At 43.9% G+C, this 15,257-nt stretch overlaps 1 protein-coding gene across 3 annotated transcripts in view; it reads left to right on the forward strand.

Annotated features, from left to right (window-relative positions):
- Positions 1-442: 442 nt before the first annotated feature.
- Positions 443-15,257, forward strand: part of STAU2 (staufen double-stranded RNA binding protein 2) — a 168,699-nt gene continuing 153,884 nt past the window's right edge. Inside the window, exon 1 of one of the 3 annotated variants that reach the window (XM_005150805.3) lies at positions 443-567. The gene's annotated coding sequence lies outside the window, so the exon portion shown is untranslated. Of the gene's footprint in view, positions 568-973; positions 1,061-15,257 lie in introns of those variants that run through there. The other 2 variants (XM_034065075.1, XM_034065140.1) reach the window with 2 other exon arrangements.

Below are 15,257 nucleotides of genomic sequence, written 5' to 3' on the forward strand. Positions count from 1 at the left end.
CCGCATATCTGATTGCCAGCTGCTTTTCTTATTTTATTATTTTTGCTTTCTTTTATTTTTTCTCTCTAGCTGTTCCTTCTGTAGGGGCCATACAAAAACCTGAAAGATGGGCAACGAGGTAACTGCTGGCGGAACCACAGGACTGCTGTTGGTTGGAAGGGCATGGACAGGGGTCTATCCAAAAACGTGCACCAAGTGAGACAGGGCTTGATCCCGTTGGGTGGTGGCAGGGTGTGGACTTGCGGGGCCAGCCGCTGCCCCAGTGTCACCGCTGCTGGGGACTGGAGCAGGTACGGGAGGGCAGCAGGGCCGCGGGCTGCCCTTCCCTTCAGCAACACCAATTGCCGTAATTCCGCCCAGGAGGAAAGCTCCTGCTGTGCTGCATTCTTTTTACCCGCCTCTCACTCAGTTCCTGCAAGCCATTATTTTCTCCTTCCTCGCACTAAGCTTCGCTATTCCGTTCCTTCCAGCTTAATCTCTTTGGGAGAGCAGGAATCCCCTGCCTCCAGCGCAGCCAGCGCTTTCGGGAGCAGCCAGCAGGGGTCAGGAAACGTGACCAACACGGAGGTACGACCACGGCAAGGCAATTCGCAAAGCGAGATGACCCCCGTATCCCTCCTTCCGTAGCATCCGGCTCAAGGGAGCGGGACCGCGCCGGGGCGGCAAAGCGAAGGGAAAGGGGGATCCCGGGGAGCGGCTGGCGCTGCTGGGAGCAGTGCCCCGCGCCACCGCTGGGGGCGCTGCGCGCCGCCTCTCGGGGCCGGGGAAGGGACGCGGACGGGGCCATTCGAGCCGCGGGAGCGGGGGGGAGCGAGTCCGGGGCGCCGCGCCGGGAGCCCTCCGCGGGCGGAGGGGTGCGGTGGGGGCGGCGGCGGCGAGGCAGGAGGAAGCCGGCGAGGGGCGGCGGGCGGCGCTGCTGCGGCGAGGCGGGGCGGTGGCGGCGGGAGGGCGAGGGGGGGCGGAGTGGTTGGGGCCGGCGGCGGCCGCCGCGGCGGCGGGGTCAGTTCTCTTTAGTGTTTGCCGATGTTGGAGGCGTCTCCAAAGTGTCCCCGGGAAGCAGGTAACCGGGCCCGCGGGGCGGACCCGCCACCCGCCGCCGGGGGGGAGGCCGTGAATGGGGGGAGCCGCTCTGGGCCGCGCCGCTGGGGAAGGGGCTGCTTCAGCCATCATGTCCGAGTCCGAGCCCCCGTCCCGTCACCCCCTCCTCCCGCCGGCGCAGTGGCTCCGGGGCGAGGGCTCAGCAGGTCCCTCGGCGCCGCGCACCTCTCTGGGGCCCGGCAGGCGATTCTGCGCCACGGCGCTGCCGGCCGGCTCCGCTCCGGCTGGGGACGGCGGTGGAGGAGGCGCCAACCCCGCCATCCGCCCGGCGCCCCCAGTTCCCCGCCGAGGGGCGGAGGAGCAGGGCGGGAGCACAGGTGGGCCGCCCAGAGCCGCCAGGGGCCGCGGAGGAGCCCCCTCTGCAGCTCCCCACACGCGAAACCCGGCTGCTGGTGGCGGCCGCTGCTCTAAGGCCGGGCCGCGGCCGGGCCGTGCGCTGGTGCGGGGCTGGGCTCGGCGGGTCCTCGCCGGGCCTGCCTTGCTTCAGACCTCGGGAAGTAGTTGGGTGCGACCTGAAGTTGCTCCGCGGCCCGGCGTGTCCTCCCGGGCCCGGCGGCGTGTTGAGGTGCGCGGCCTCGGGGGCGCTGGGTGGCAGCTGCCGGCGGCGGGGCGAGGGGCGGCGGCGCGGATCCCGCAGCCCGGCCGTAGTGCTCGTCGGTGCCGTGTGGGTCACCCTCGCCTCGCACATTCTGCGCTGCCCCCAACTTCGGACAGGGCCCGAAACTTTGCCAGCGGGGCTGGGCGCTCCCACTCCCAAAATGGATGTCGGTGACTCTTGGACGGAGCAATGGGCAATGCAGGGGTCTGCCGGCCTTTGCTCGGCACCAGGGCTTGGGGGCTGTCTTTGAGGTGGGCCCCAGGGAGATACTACTGGTAAACGGCGCAGCCCCGGCCGTCAGGCAGAGTTTTCCCAGTGTTCAGGTCTCTGGTTGGAGAAAGTTCATCTCTATCACAGCCAGGCCTGGAAGTCCCAGCCGTGCCCTCTTGGGAAAGAGAGGGCTGCTCGAGGCGAGCTGGGGAGGGGTAAATCCCTCAGTGGAGCTGTTTGCCTTTCGCGTGGGGTCACACCCGCCAAGCCAGTGATACCCAAGCAGAAAATCTCCCCGCAGTGCATCTGGCCGGTGTTGCCTTACGGCCAGTAAGCTGTTCCAAGACATAAGCTCCTCAGGCCGTGCTTGGAATGCTCCCCGTGCAAATACCATGGTACTAAAAAAAGTTTGTTGTACAAAAAAGTAGGAGTGTTGCTGTTGTTCTCCCTCTTTTGGCGTGAAATACTGTATTGAACACTACTGAGGAACGTGCATGCACAACCACAACGTTGCAAGGCTCTGGTGTGACTAGGTGTATTGCGTTTCTGTAAGCGAGCATATGTTGCTCTATCTTGCTTATGTTACTGGTGGCATCAAGCTGCTCAGAAGTAAGGTCTTCCTGAGTTGTGTGGTAATTCCAAGTTAGTAGTCTACACCAGGGTAGTAATATTAATGCAGTTAAGTACTTTATTAAACACAAGGAGGTTCTGTATGGCCTATACAGTCATGGCTGTCTGTGTAAGCAATGCTAGGCTAACAGATTTCTGAATGAAATCTCTTTTGTAGAAAGCCAGCAGCAGTGCAAGATTTCCAGTTCTGATTTCCAGCAGCTGAACCTTTAGCTTTGCCCTAGAAAGACTGGAGAGAAATATTTCTGCTCTTGCCTGTCTTTGCTAAGATTCCTATTGCTGACAGCTAAGAGCAGGATTGAGACTGCCTCCTTGTTCATAGTTTTTGAGGGGAAGGGACAAGTCAGATTTTCTTTGCTTTACAGAGAACTTTTCACCAATGTTGCTCAGCTTTAGCAGAAATCATCCAGCTTGTGTTCAGTTCGGGCTATAGTCTGGAAGCCAAAATCTTAGTATATCTTATTGCCAGCTTAAGCTACCTTGTCCCCCAAGAATTATGTCAAAATAAGAATGAATTTGAATAATCTTATGTCCTGAACTATGAAAGTAGATTGTAAAGGAATGTTCTAGTTTTACTTGCAGATAAACCTGATTGGAGATGTTTTAGTTACTTGACCAAGTTTAAGTAAACACTTAACTTGATTAGCCTCTTCCCTGGGAGTAAATTTCAGGCTTGATTTTCCCACACAGGTTTATAAACATAATGCCACCATAGTTCTGGTTTACATTGGTGTGAATGTGAGAAGTGAATCAAATAATATGTGTTTTATTTGTAAAGTGTCATGAAAAATGACCTTGGGAAGGTTAGGCAACAGGCTGTAGTGAAGCAGATCCTCTGACTTCAAGACGACTTCAACCATTAGGAAAGGTGCACCTGTCATGCTCTATCTAGACAGTTTATTTTGACCTATCTGAAATATGTGGCTGTTGACTTGTCAGTCTTCAAAAAATCTGAAAAATGCATCCGTTATGTCTAGTCCTTCAGCCTAAAATGCATCTTGTAGTATCATAGCATTGGAGAGCAGGCCTTACAAAGTGTGCAGGTTTTAGTGCCATTTTACTTGGTGTATACTTCATAAGTACACATATACATGTGCACAGATTTTCTCCCATTGGAGAGTCAAGTATCTGCTTCCTCACATGGGTCACACTAATGTGATGGGAAAGGACCTAACTGCATCCTTTCAGGATACTGTAACAACATAACTCCTGTTAATAAGCCACCAAAGCTTCACTTTTCCTTCCCCTGCTTACACTGATTTCTTAACAGCAACAGTAGGGTCTATGAGATAGGAGTTAGGCCTGTCTTTTGCCAGAATCAATTATTTTGCATTTCTAATCTTTGGGTCATGCATAGCCTGTATTTCTTATGACAGATCTTGATTTTTTTTTCTCTCTTCCAAAAGAGAAAGAGAAAGGAAAAGAATGGCTCCCTTAAAGCTGCTGTGGATACTGATGTCAAAATCCACATGGGAAACCAGGAATCTCTGCTACTTCTTTCTGCCTTCATGCTTCTTGGCTGTTCTTGTTGCTGTTTTCACCATGCTAATGCTTGTGAATACCCGCATGTATAGGTCTGAGCTGATAGAGGCTCTGCCTGAATCTTTCACCTCACCCAGCACTCGTCTGCTTGCTCCTTGCTGACAGGTAGCATATACATGGTCTCTGAAACCAGCAGGTCAAAAGGATAAGGCAGGGATTTCCATTTGGTTGAGGGCTGTATAAGGCAGAAGGCTGGGGTCTTGTGAAGGCAAGTCAGGGAGTGGGGCTGGCAGTTTTGTTCAGGGAGGAGAGGATGTATGGTGCAAGGGGGAAATGGTGTGAGCAAGTGACAAACTGCAAAGAGAGGAAATGGAACCCGTGTATAACATAGTTAATATATACATATATATTAAAAGTCAAGGGCTCTGCATTAGGGGGTCTGCTCAATGTCAGCATGAAGTCGTGATCAGCATTATCCAAAGCATGTTTGCATTAAAAGATCAGAAGTTCAGTAAAAATCTGAGAGTAAAAATCAGAGATTTCTTGTCAGGTGTTGTTCTGGAAACACTTTAGGAGTTGTGACAAGCAGTTTTTTTTCTAATCTAAAAATGAATTTTGAAAAACCATCTGTGGTAGTGTGATGCTAAAGTCACATGCATGTCTGTAGCTGCTAAAGTTTGTTCATACTTCATTTCGAAGCAACTGTCTTGTGTTTTGGTTTTTGGTTTGTTTTTGTTTGTTTTTTTTTTTTTTTCCTGGTAGTATTCTGAAGGTTTCCCAGTAGTAAAATCTGTATTCCAGGGTCACAGTGTGCTCAGCTGTGTCATACTGCATCTTTTCTTTTGCTTTATTCCACTGCATTTCTGTATGTTACAAATTCATTGATACTTAACCAAATAAAAGCAAACTATTTTGTTTGGGTTTTTTTTTCCTGATAAATAACACTTCTGTATATTAAACTATTTAATTTTGTGACTCCAGTATATTTCTGTATCCCCATAATCTGTTTTAGTCAAAAAAGTGGGAGAGGTTCTTTTTAGACTAACTATAAATGAGTGTTTGAGCACAGATTGCTGTTGGTGTTTGAGGAGGTCCCCAGTGATAGCCAGCGGTCAAGTATTATGGTGAGTGTGGGTTAACCTGATATCTTTAGTTTCTGGGAAAAGACAGCTTGCTGGGATTTTTACTGTAGTACCACATGCTCAAAGGGTGTGTTTACAGTCTCATCTTTTCCTGAAAACTTCCAAAGGATGGTGTTGGCAGTGGTCATGCTTCCAGTTTCACTGCTTGACAGCTTTGAGGAAGCTGTTTGTCTCCAGGCTGAAGGAAATGGCTTTTCAGTTCAGGAGACCAGATTTTCTGGGGAAGTTTCTTGCAAGGGAAATAGTCACCTGTTGGAACAAGTAAAGTTCTTTAAGAGATGAGGAACCCAATTTTTATTGCTATTTTTAGTGTCTCATTTTTGGCAGCTGTTACGTATTTTTAGTTTCCAGTTTCTCATACAATAACACCAGTTAAGAAAAACAAATGTTGTAAAATATAAGGAAATTTCACTATACTAAATGTGCAGATTCATGTCAGTAACTGAAGTTGTCTGGATCAGTGACAGAGATCTTCCATGTCAGCCAGATCCAAGGTCCATGCACCCATACACTGAAGGGAGGAAATTGAGATACACTGTTCCCAAGGTGAGAGTTCAGAACTGATACAGAGCAATGTTGGGTCAGTTTGCAGCATATCCAGTTGTAGTGATACAAACAAAGAAATGAAATCACATCTGTATGTGCTTAGGCTTTGTTAAACATGGTAAGAACAAGAAATAATCCAAAATTGTTTGTTAGGAAGCTGTATTCATGTTTTGTTTTAATTCCCACCACTCCCTCCACCCCCCCTGCCTTCTCCCCTCACAGTTCTGGTCCTTTTTCAGTCCTAGATACTAAGTTGCAGGGTTTTTTACTTTCCAGACTATGGAAAATGTCTTCACTGTTTTTTGTTCTGGTCTTGTGTATCTGATAGTACTTAAACCCTCCTGCTTTGAACTGTATTCCACCTGTGGTGGCAATGGCCTTCAAGTGGACATTGCCAGTGGGTATTTTGCTTAAGACTGTATACTCAACAGACATTCCTTTTGTATCAGTTTAAGGCCTGGGAATCTTAATAAATTACTTCAGAGGGATTTTCTGGAAAACTTCTGACTGGCCCTCTTGTAATTCATTGCAACACACTAACTCGTCTTGTATGAAGTAGGTTCCTCTCAGCTTCTGCACAGCAACTAAGGCTGTCTGTCCTTCATGAAAAGGGATGAGAAGCTTGTCCTGGATCAAGAGGCAGGTAAAGCTTACCCTGGTTTCTCAGAGACATCTCTCAATGTTCTCTTAGCTGTATACACAGAGTTAGATATGGGATTTGACCTCTTCAAAGGGGAGAAGGATACATATCACATTTTCTTCATGCCTCTTCAACTGGCCAGTTTTTTATCACTTAGAGCCTGAAACAAGTGAAAAGTCATTGAAGATGCCAGCACTGGATCCCATTTCCATGGACTTGATGGAGTTGTAATTCGTGGGAACATTATGGATGTGAATTTGCAGGCAACCTGAGGTATTTGCCAGGTCCCAGGTGAAGACTTAATGTAACCCTTCAGCTGTTATGTTACAAGGCTCTTCTGAAACTGGCTGTTCCACAAATTACTGTCAGTGGCAACTCACCACAGGAGGTGGCTTTGGAGGCCCTTTTTCATGTGACCATTAAGCTATACCTAAAACTTTGACTTTCTTTTTTTCTGGTTCTCTTGAAATCCCACTGCAATCAGAGCCCCTTGATGCTTTGTAACATCCACTGTCATTACACGTAGGCATGAGAGCAAACTGCTGCTGTAGCTGGTGATATGGATCTTTAATACTACAGTTTAATACCGTACTTCAGGTATTGTAAGAGTGAAGTAAGCAGCAACTTGCCCATTTTGCATTTGGGTTTGTTTTTTTTTTCTTTTTTTTGGGTCACAGGTAGTACTTTGGACCTTTTTAAGGCTTTTAAGCCCTTTAAGCTTACTAGCGAACTCCATGCTCTCTAGGAATTTTGACATGTAGCACCAAAAAAGAAGCAGTTTTATTTGCTGTCATTGTAAATACTGCCTGGTACTGTTTACCTTTGCTCAGGCACTTCATAGTTGACAGGAGCAAGGGACACAGTTACTATCAAACTAATATACCTAATTTATCCCCAAGATAGGACAGGACAGAGCACTGTAGGTGAACAGGGTTAGCTGAGCCAGTTCCAGGGTCTCCTCTGCTTTTCAAATGTAGGTTTCTTTGCTGTTTGCTGGATTGCAGACCTCTGCTCCACAGTTCTAGGGTCTGCACTTCTAACCTAAAATTCTGCTGCATATCATTGCAGCCTAGATGCCTTCATTGCAGGAGGCAAGACTGTCTTAGGGGTTCTTGGCTCAGTAGTGAACAGAAGCACTAGCTCTCTGCAAGTTCCAAAGCAAGTTTGTTCTTTCACTCTGGTTTTGAGTGGCTCCAGAGTCACAAAAGCTAACTGTACCCTGCTAAAGATAATGGCCCTGGAGTCCTGAAGGTATAGTAAGTAGTCAGACATTCTTTTAAAAGCAGTTCAGAGCATCATCCACCCATCCATTCTGTCTCCAGGTAGTTATGAGCCTATGCTGATGCAGACAGTGTTGTCATTCCTTATATATGCAAACTTCATTTTCAGATTCACTCATTTCTAGGTGTGGTTTCCTTTTATTTTGAGTCATTTCATGTTGCCACTGAATCAGGTTGCACTTCTAGCTGGAATTGTTTTATTTCGGACTCTTTATAAAAATACTTGAAACAATTCCAAATTTTAGTTCACAGTTTGTTTACATTTTTCTCTTGTAGTAGCTATACTTATTCCCCTTTGGTTTGGGAAAACAGGTTATTCTGAATCATCATCTTTATGGCTGAAGTTCTCTTATTTGGTATCTTATGATATAGCCTACTTGGTACTGCTAACTACTAGTACATAAGGAGTTGGAGGAAGAAGTCTGCTTTTGTCATGATGGTTCTGTGCCCCCACATTGTTCTCAATTTGAACCAAATCTTTTTTACCAGGGCTCTTCCCCTCTGTTGTTGGTTGTTAGTTTAGTATCCTTCTTACTGATTCAATTCCAGAAATTAACCTTTTGTCATCCTGCCTGAAGAGCATAGTCTCTGTGCTTCAGTAGAATATGTGTTCAGTCTGTGGCAAGTTTCTAATGCTTAGGTAACATTTAGCACTGATCATTCATCCAAGTTTTTCTTCAGTGTTTTCTGCCTTTGCCAACTGTGAAAGGATCTGTAAACATGGCACTAATGTTTTTTAACTCTTCCTGGATTGTCAAAATCTTCTATAATCTGTAGTTTCTTCCAAAGATAAATCATTCATATGACTATGTTTCATTGCACAACTTCATAATTTCTGTCCAGAGCATGGGTTTGCTACAAGGACTCAGTAGGCAATTGAAGTGATTGTCCTTGAGTATTTTGCTGAGTTGTAGATGATTGTTTTCATTCTAAAGATGCTTGAGAAATCTGCACTGATAACTATTTGCTGCATGTGGCTGGACCAGTTAGCTCTGGCTTTCCCTTAACCCTTCCAGGTGCATGCCTCTTCCTATCTTTTCTGTTGGAGTCCAGTGTTAGTGGCCCCATGTCACCACTGGATACATATGCTCTGTCCATTTCCCTAATTTGTTGGCCTTTTTGTTTTCACTGCTGTCAAACCAGGCCTGTGACATCAGTTTGGCAACAGTTTATGGCCTTGTCCCCAGACACATCATCTCTAAACTGTTAATTTTCTCCAGTTGAAAACTTAAGATTTTGTGCTTTTCTTCTCTCAGGAGAACTTGGTATGCTTAATCCAGTACTCAGTAATTATTTTACCTTTATTCATTGACTGAGAAGAGCTGCACTTAAAATAGGGAGGATCCTCTGAACTCATTGCAGAACTCCTGATATGACAAGGTATCTTATGCCCCGTTCTGTCCACCAGTGAGCAGGGAGCTAGTCTCATAAGCTGTATGTCGAAGTTGTCTTATATCCAAGCTTCACAGTATCCAAACATCACATCCAAAAATCACAACATCTGTGAGAGAGCTAAAGAAGGGGAAACTCTAGGAGTAAGTCATGAAGAGAAATAGCAATTTGACCCCAGCTGGGTCTGGGAGCTGCAGCTTCTTGGAAGCTGCATGAGACTACAGGGCGGACAGTCATCACTCTAGCTGTGAAATACCGTTTTTCTTTAAGTACACTCTTGAAGAATAAAAAAAGGCACTCAGGCGGAATTTTATCTACATCTAACAACAGAGCACAACACCTGCAGCTTTGTCCACTGAAAGCACCTTTTCTGAGGATCTTGTGACTGTTAGTAATAGGGGGTGATTACAGTATGAGGAAGGCTGGTAGCAGGAGCAAAGAGAAAGGCGTGTTTGTGCTGCTTCACCAATCTTTGTTACTTGACATGATAGGAGAAGTATTTTGTCACAGGCAGTTAAGGAAAACTGAGATAATTTTCTGAATTCCATTAATGATACGGAATTTCTAGTTAGGGAATAAACTTAAGTAATTTTTGCCTGCTTCAGAACAAAGTGAAAGTTGGACGGATGCTTTACAATGTAGTATCTTGTAATTTAAAATCAGTCAAATCTTATTTAAGATCTTAGGAATATAACTGCAAGTTGCTAGCACAGGGTGGAAAAAGATAAAGCTTTTGGAAGCATATAGGAGGGAAATTTAGAAATACTAATTAAATAAGAAACTGGGCTCTGGGAGGAAGCTCTGGTTAGACTCCAGTATCACAAGTAAGAAACCAATTACAGCTTTGATGCAGATGAGTCTTTAGTGGCAGTGTATCAAGTCTGAGTCACCTTTTTTTTCATTTGCTTACTTAATCTCTTGTGCAGTTTTAAGCTGATGATTGATTGTTAAACTAGTGGCTTAGGCTTCCCTTGTTTTTTAGCTATTTTTCTTCATGAAAAAGCTTAGTAGCTCATTTTTGTTTAACCTAAGGCGACTGTGGTTTACCTGCCCATCACCAGCAGTAAGATGGTATGATGACCGCTGTATATGATGGCAAGCAGTAAACATTTTGGTGTAACATTTTGTGTCTCAGTGAAAGATTTAAATGATTGTCCTCGAATGACTTATTCCGGAAAGTAAAATAAAGTTTTCCCAATAAATCATTCTACATATTTCTAATCTCAGCTTCCTCATTCACAATTTCTGGAGCCACTAAATTAATTAGTTATCTTCTTGAATTTTTCTGATATGTTTTGTGGGGATAAATTTTGAGGTAGCCATTGAAATTCAGTTTGTGTCAGTGTTGCCTCAAGTGTCTGTATTGTCCTCCTCTCCCTTCTCCAAGGGTTGTGGGACCAGGTGAGGTAAGTTTTACAGAAATGTTACAGATGTGAGGATATCACAGAGTGCCTGGGGAGATACAAGTTTTCAGTTTTCAAAAAGTCATAGGTTACAGTCATGGTAAGGAGGAGATCTAAAGAGTTACAATATGGGACAGCCAGCTTTTGTCCTTTGGATTAGTGGTTACACCCAGCTGCAGTAGATGAATACAAAGAAGGCCTTTAGTGTTGGGGAGTGTGATGTGCCTCATCCACAAGACTATGTAGGCATATATAAGCTTTTTCTTTTGTATGTACCTCAAACCATGATGGGTTTTGGATGTGGAAGGCCTTCCACAAAGAAGGCTCTGATGATCACCTTGCTGTTTCATGGAGGAGTTTCACATTTTCTTCTCTGTGATAATTCAGGGTATCCAGGGTGGGTCAAACTGATGCTGTGTCTGAATTGATGTTCTGGGTGGCTGGTTCAGAGAATTTTCTGGGCATAAAACTTATGGAAGCATGAGAATTGGGTTAGTTCATATTGGCTGCTGGAAATTTCCACGGCTTTTTTATCATCATCTTTGTTTTCTGAACAGCAGCAGTAAACTGGGACAAACTTTCCGATGAGTTTATTATTGTAAGGTAGCAAACATTTACAAGAAACAGCCTAAGTTTTCCCCCTTGGACTTCGAGTTGTAAACAGGTTGAAAAGCATTGAGATGCTTGACTGGCTCAATTTCTGATATAACAGATTGTCTTTCCTTATCTTTTAGTTTTCTTCTGGGATTTAAATATTTGAGTTGATAATCTGATTGATCTCCCTGGTCATTTCAACAGAGAACAGCAACCTTTCTTTCCATTATGGTTTAAGATGTATATTAATAAAGTTTCTCTACTTAGGAGCACTGTTTCATGTCTTCCTCTTAAGTCTCCACTTGATGCTTCAAGTGGCTGGCTGGTATACACAGGGCCTGACTATAGTTTCTTTCTTGAAGAGAAAATAAGCCATGTGTACAGGCTGGGGTCATTGAGTTTTGCTGTACACAGTAAGATACAGCATGGCCTGGGTTGCTCCTTTCTCAGCTTTTTCGTGTCAGCTTTGTTGCCAGGGAAGCAAGGGAAGAGTTGCATTCCTGCCTGTCAGTATGCTCCACTTCCTGGTAAGTTTCTCTTCTGTCCTGGGTTCAACTGTAACAGTTATTTTTCTCCTTAGTAGCTGGTGCAGTGCTGTACTTTGACTTTAGTCTGAGAACAACGTTGATAACACCAATGTTTTTAGTTGTTGATAAAGTTTAGTTTAGTAGTGTTTACTCTCATCAAGGACTTTTCAGTCTCATGCTCTGCTGGGGCACAAGAAGCCAGGAGGAAGCAGAGACAGAACACCTGACCCAAACTAACCAAACAGGTATTCCATACCACAGCATGTCATGCCTAGTATAGAAGCTAGGGGGAGTTACCCAGAAGGTCAGATCACTGCTTGGGTCAGGCTGGGTATCGGTTGGCGGTTGATGAGCAATTGTATCTTGCATCACTTGTGCATTTTGTTTTCTTGTCCTCTCCCCTTTTAGTTTTATACTCTATTCCCTTGTTATTTCCCTTATCATTATTACTGTTGGTGGTAGCAGTAGTAGTTTTGTGTTATACCTCAACTTGTGGGATTTGCATTCTTTTGATTCTTCTTCCCATCCCTCTGGGAGTGGGAGGAAAGACAGGAGAGAGTGAGCAAATTTTAGGCTTCTGCACATGCAAATGTGCAGAGTTATGGTCAGTGCCTTAACCCCTGCATTTTCCATCATTCCTTGCAAAAGGCTTGTCTTAGGCAAATGTATTACATGGGAAACCTCTCTACAAGGGAATTTGTTTGATTCTGTTATTTTGTCAATTAGTTTTAGTAGGGTTCATGATTGCTTGTTTGTTCAGGGCAGGTTTGGCGGTAGACGTCGGGCAGGCTTCATTTGCTTGTATTTTGGCATCTAGTGCAGTTTGAGACACTAAGTTAACCTGTGTAGTCTACAGTTGCCATTTAGCTGTGTGCCTTAGCTAATCCAAGATTAGAAGCCTACTTGTTGATTAGCTTGAATCCCTGGGTCTTCTGGCTGTGTTGACTGGCTAGTGGTGTAACACATTTGTTTAAATACATGCATTATTGCCATTTCATTGCCTTTTCATGTCGGGGTTTATCTGAACCATCTGCCACATGCAGTGTCAGATGTGGCATGGGTCTTCAGAAGTCCTCTCTCAGCTTGTTAAAGCAGCAGCTGATGGAATATGCAGGTATCCAGATGTAACATCTTAGGATAGCTCAAATGGCACTGGAAGCCATGAATAGACTACTGAGTTCTGTAACTGCATTTTCTTTGACTCCAGTGGGAGTTTAGACACCTTGCTTATATTTGGCAACATAAGAAACATAAACATATATAACTTATGTATGTCTAATTCTTACCTGAATCCTCATATCTCACTGTGCAGCAGTGCCATGTGGAATGGGTAAGTGTTCTCGTATGAGATACACTGTACGTGTAATGGCCTTGTAGATCCCATGTTTTTCATATTAGTTGCTTGTCTTTTGCTGTAGTGGCTTAAGCAATCTACTGCATCCAAAACGCTTATTATATTTCCCGTGTGACGTATACCGTGTATTTCAAGCTATCTTGAATCCTATCTTGATTGCAGAGTAAGCCTTTTCTAGCCCCCTTGCTATCATATCATAATTAAATGGCAAAAATATTCTTACCTTTGGCCATTTTGGTGATTGGGGAAATCTTAGGTTTTAGTCATTGGTTCCATAATTAGTTACCTTATTTGTTTTGTTCGGTTTTGTTTGGAAATTTTCCTTTCTTTTCAAAATTACACAAAGCTATTGTAAAGAGAGTTGTTTGATAAGGATTGAATTGGTAACAGATGTAAATAATTTGTATTCCCAGGTAGCGGTAATCTGGTCATTGATTTAGGGACTCATATGCTTTATGCAGTATCGTGGATCAACGTGGTATTGGAAATCAGGAAACCAGTATAGTGTCAAAAGAAGTCTGTGAGATGAAGCAGTTTCCAGTTCAGTCTTCTGAGTCCTAAGTCCTTTTTGTTTTTTGGTTGTTTTAGTGTGCTTGCCCAGTAATTTGAAAGGGAAGTTGAGCGGACTGCTGTTCGAAGAAGTAGCTGAAAAGTATTATGAGTACAGATTTTTAATCTGTTCAATTTCCTACTTGATTTTTATATTCTTTTTCAAGAATGCCTTCCTGCCTCTCCTCAGAAGTCTTCTTACTGACCCTAGGTAGGAGTTTGCAAAGGATAGTCCTTCCGTGAATGATAATATCCTTACAAAAACAACTTGTGCGTTTTCTGAAAGTGTAATGGGATTTGATGTTCTGACCTGGCATTCACTGCAGCTGCCTGGCCCTGCCTTGGCTTCCCAGGGGTTTATCTGCAATGCTCTTCCTCTCCAGTCCAAGAGCAGAGGAAGCTGGTTGTAAGGTAGTATTTAGTTAGTCCTCAGGGACTGGGCTTTAACACTGGACAGGTAGGGGAACTTTTCTGTAAAGCTTGCAGCTCCTTGGATTTTGAGTATTAGTCCCCAAGTATTCTGTGTCAATTCACTGTCCTTTTTGTGTGCATCTTTGTCTTTGGTTGTAAATTAATTTATCAAAATAAACAAAATACAAGTTAGTGATTTCCCTCTCTCCCCTCCCTCCCCTTCAGGAAAGTAAAATGCTTTTAAGGCCTAAGTTTACTTGCTGTCATGGACTACCTAGTTGTTAATTAGCCAGTAGCTATGTCTAGTTTTCACTGAAATTAAGATTCTCTAATGTTAATGTACTGTAAAAAAAGAAAAAAGAAAATAAAATACGGGCCACAGCTTTCAGAGGATGAAATCACTGGGAATAAGATCGTGGGGTTTGTGTGGAATAGTGTAAGGAGCTTTAACTTTAGTGTCTGTGGTTTGACAGTGAAGCTAAGCTGATTAGCAGGAGCTGAAAAGCTAACTCCTTGCACCCGCTCCAGGTCAGGAGTTTATGGCCCTCCCTCTACAGACACAGGCGCTTCTCTGATCTTCCTCCTGAGCTGCTTGTGAGCTAGTTCAGTGAGGTAAATGGACAGAAAGTATTCACTTTTTTGCTGTAGGGGAGAGAGGACATGGGCAGCAAGACATTAAATCAGTTTGGCTATTGGCAAAGCACCCATAATAATGCAAAAAGCAACAAATTGACGAAGGAGTAACTGGGGGAGGACAAACAATGAGGACCAGCAGTAATATAGAATATAAGTATATAAATAGAAAAAAAAATGTATGTAAAGACAAATATATATAGACCCTAAGTGATTTCATGCATACTTTGTTAATTTTGCCTATTTGAAATGTACGAAATAAGATAAATTTTATTAATAATTCTAGATAACCACCTGCTGTTACTTTAAGCAGTGCTCTTGCTAAACTGCTACTGTGTGACTATCTTGTTATTTGATTTTATAGAACAAGAAGGATTGAATTAATGGCTGTTCTGAAAGTAAAGCAAAGCTGTGTTTTCTGTCCTTCCCAAATAAGCTGCTAGATATAACCCAGTGAAAGCAAATTTTATAAAGCTTAGGACTTTTGTAGTGCTCTTTGTCTAAATGCACATACATGTACGAATATTTTCTGTGAATGTAAGAAGTGGTACACAAGAAATAAATTTTATCTTTTGGCTTTTTGTATGCTTTTGTGTAACTGAATGAGTGAAAGTATATCAAGAGAACAGGAGGAGAATGGGGAATTCAGTGTTAATACTAAGTCTGAAATTAAAAGCAAACTCTCCTTAGTTAGGAAGCTGTTAACTATTAGTATTCTGTGACTTGGAGCTGTTACAGAAGAATCACATTAAAAGCTGCTAATCAAAG

Source organism: Melopsittacus undulatus, chromosome 1 (assembly GCF_012275295.1).
Source record: "Melopsittacus undulatus isolate bMelUnd1 chromosome 1, bMelUnd1.mat.Z, whole genome shotgun sequence".
Taxonomy (NCBI): Eukaryota; Metazoa; Chordata; class Aves; order Psittaciformes; family Psittaculidae; genus Melopsittacus; species Melopsittacus undulatus.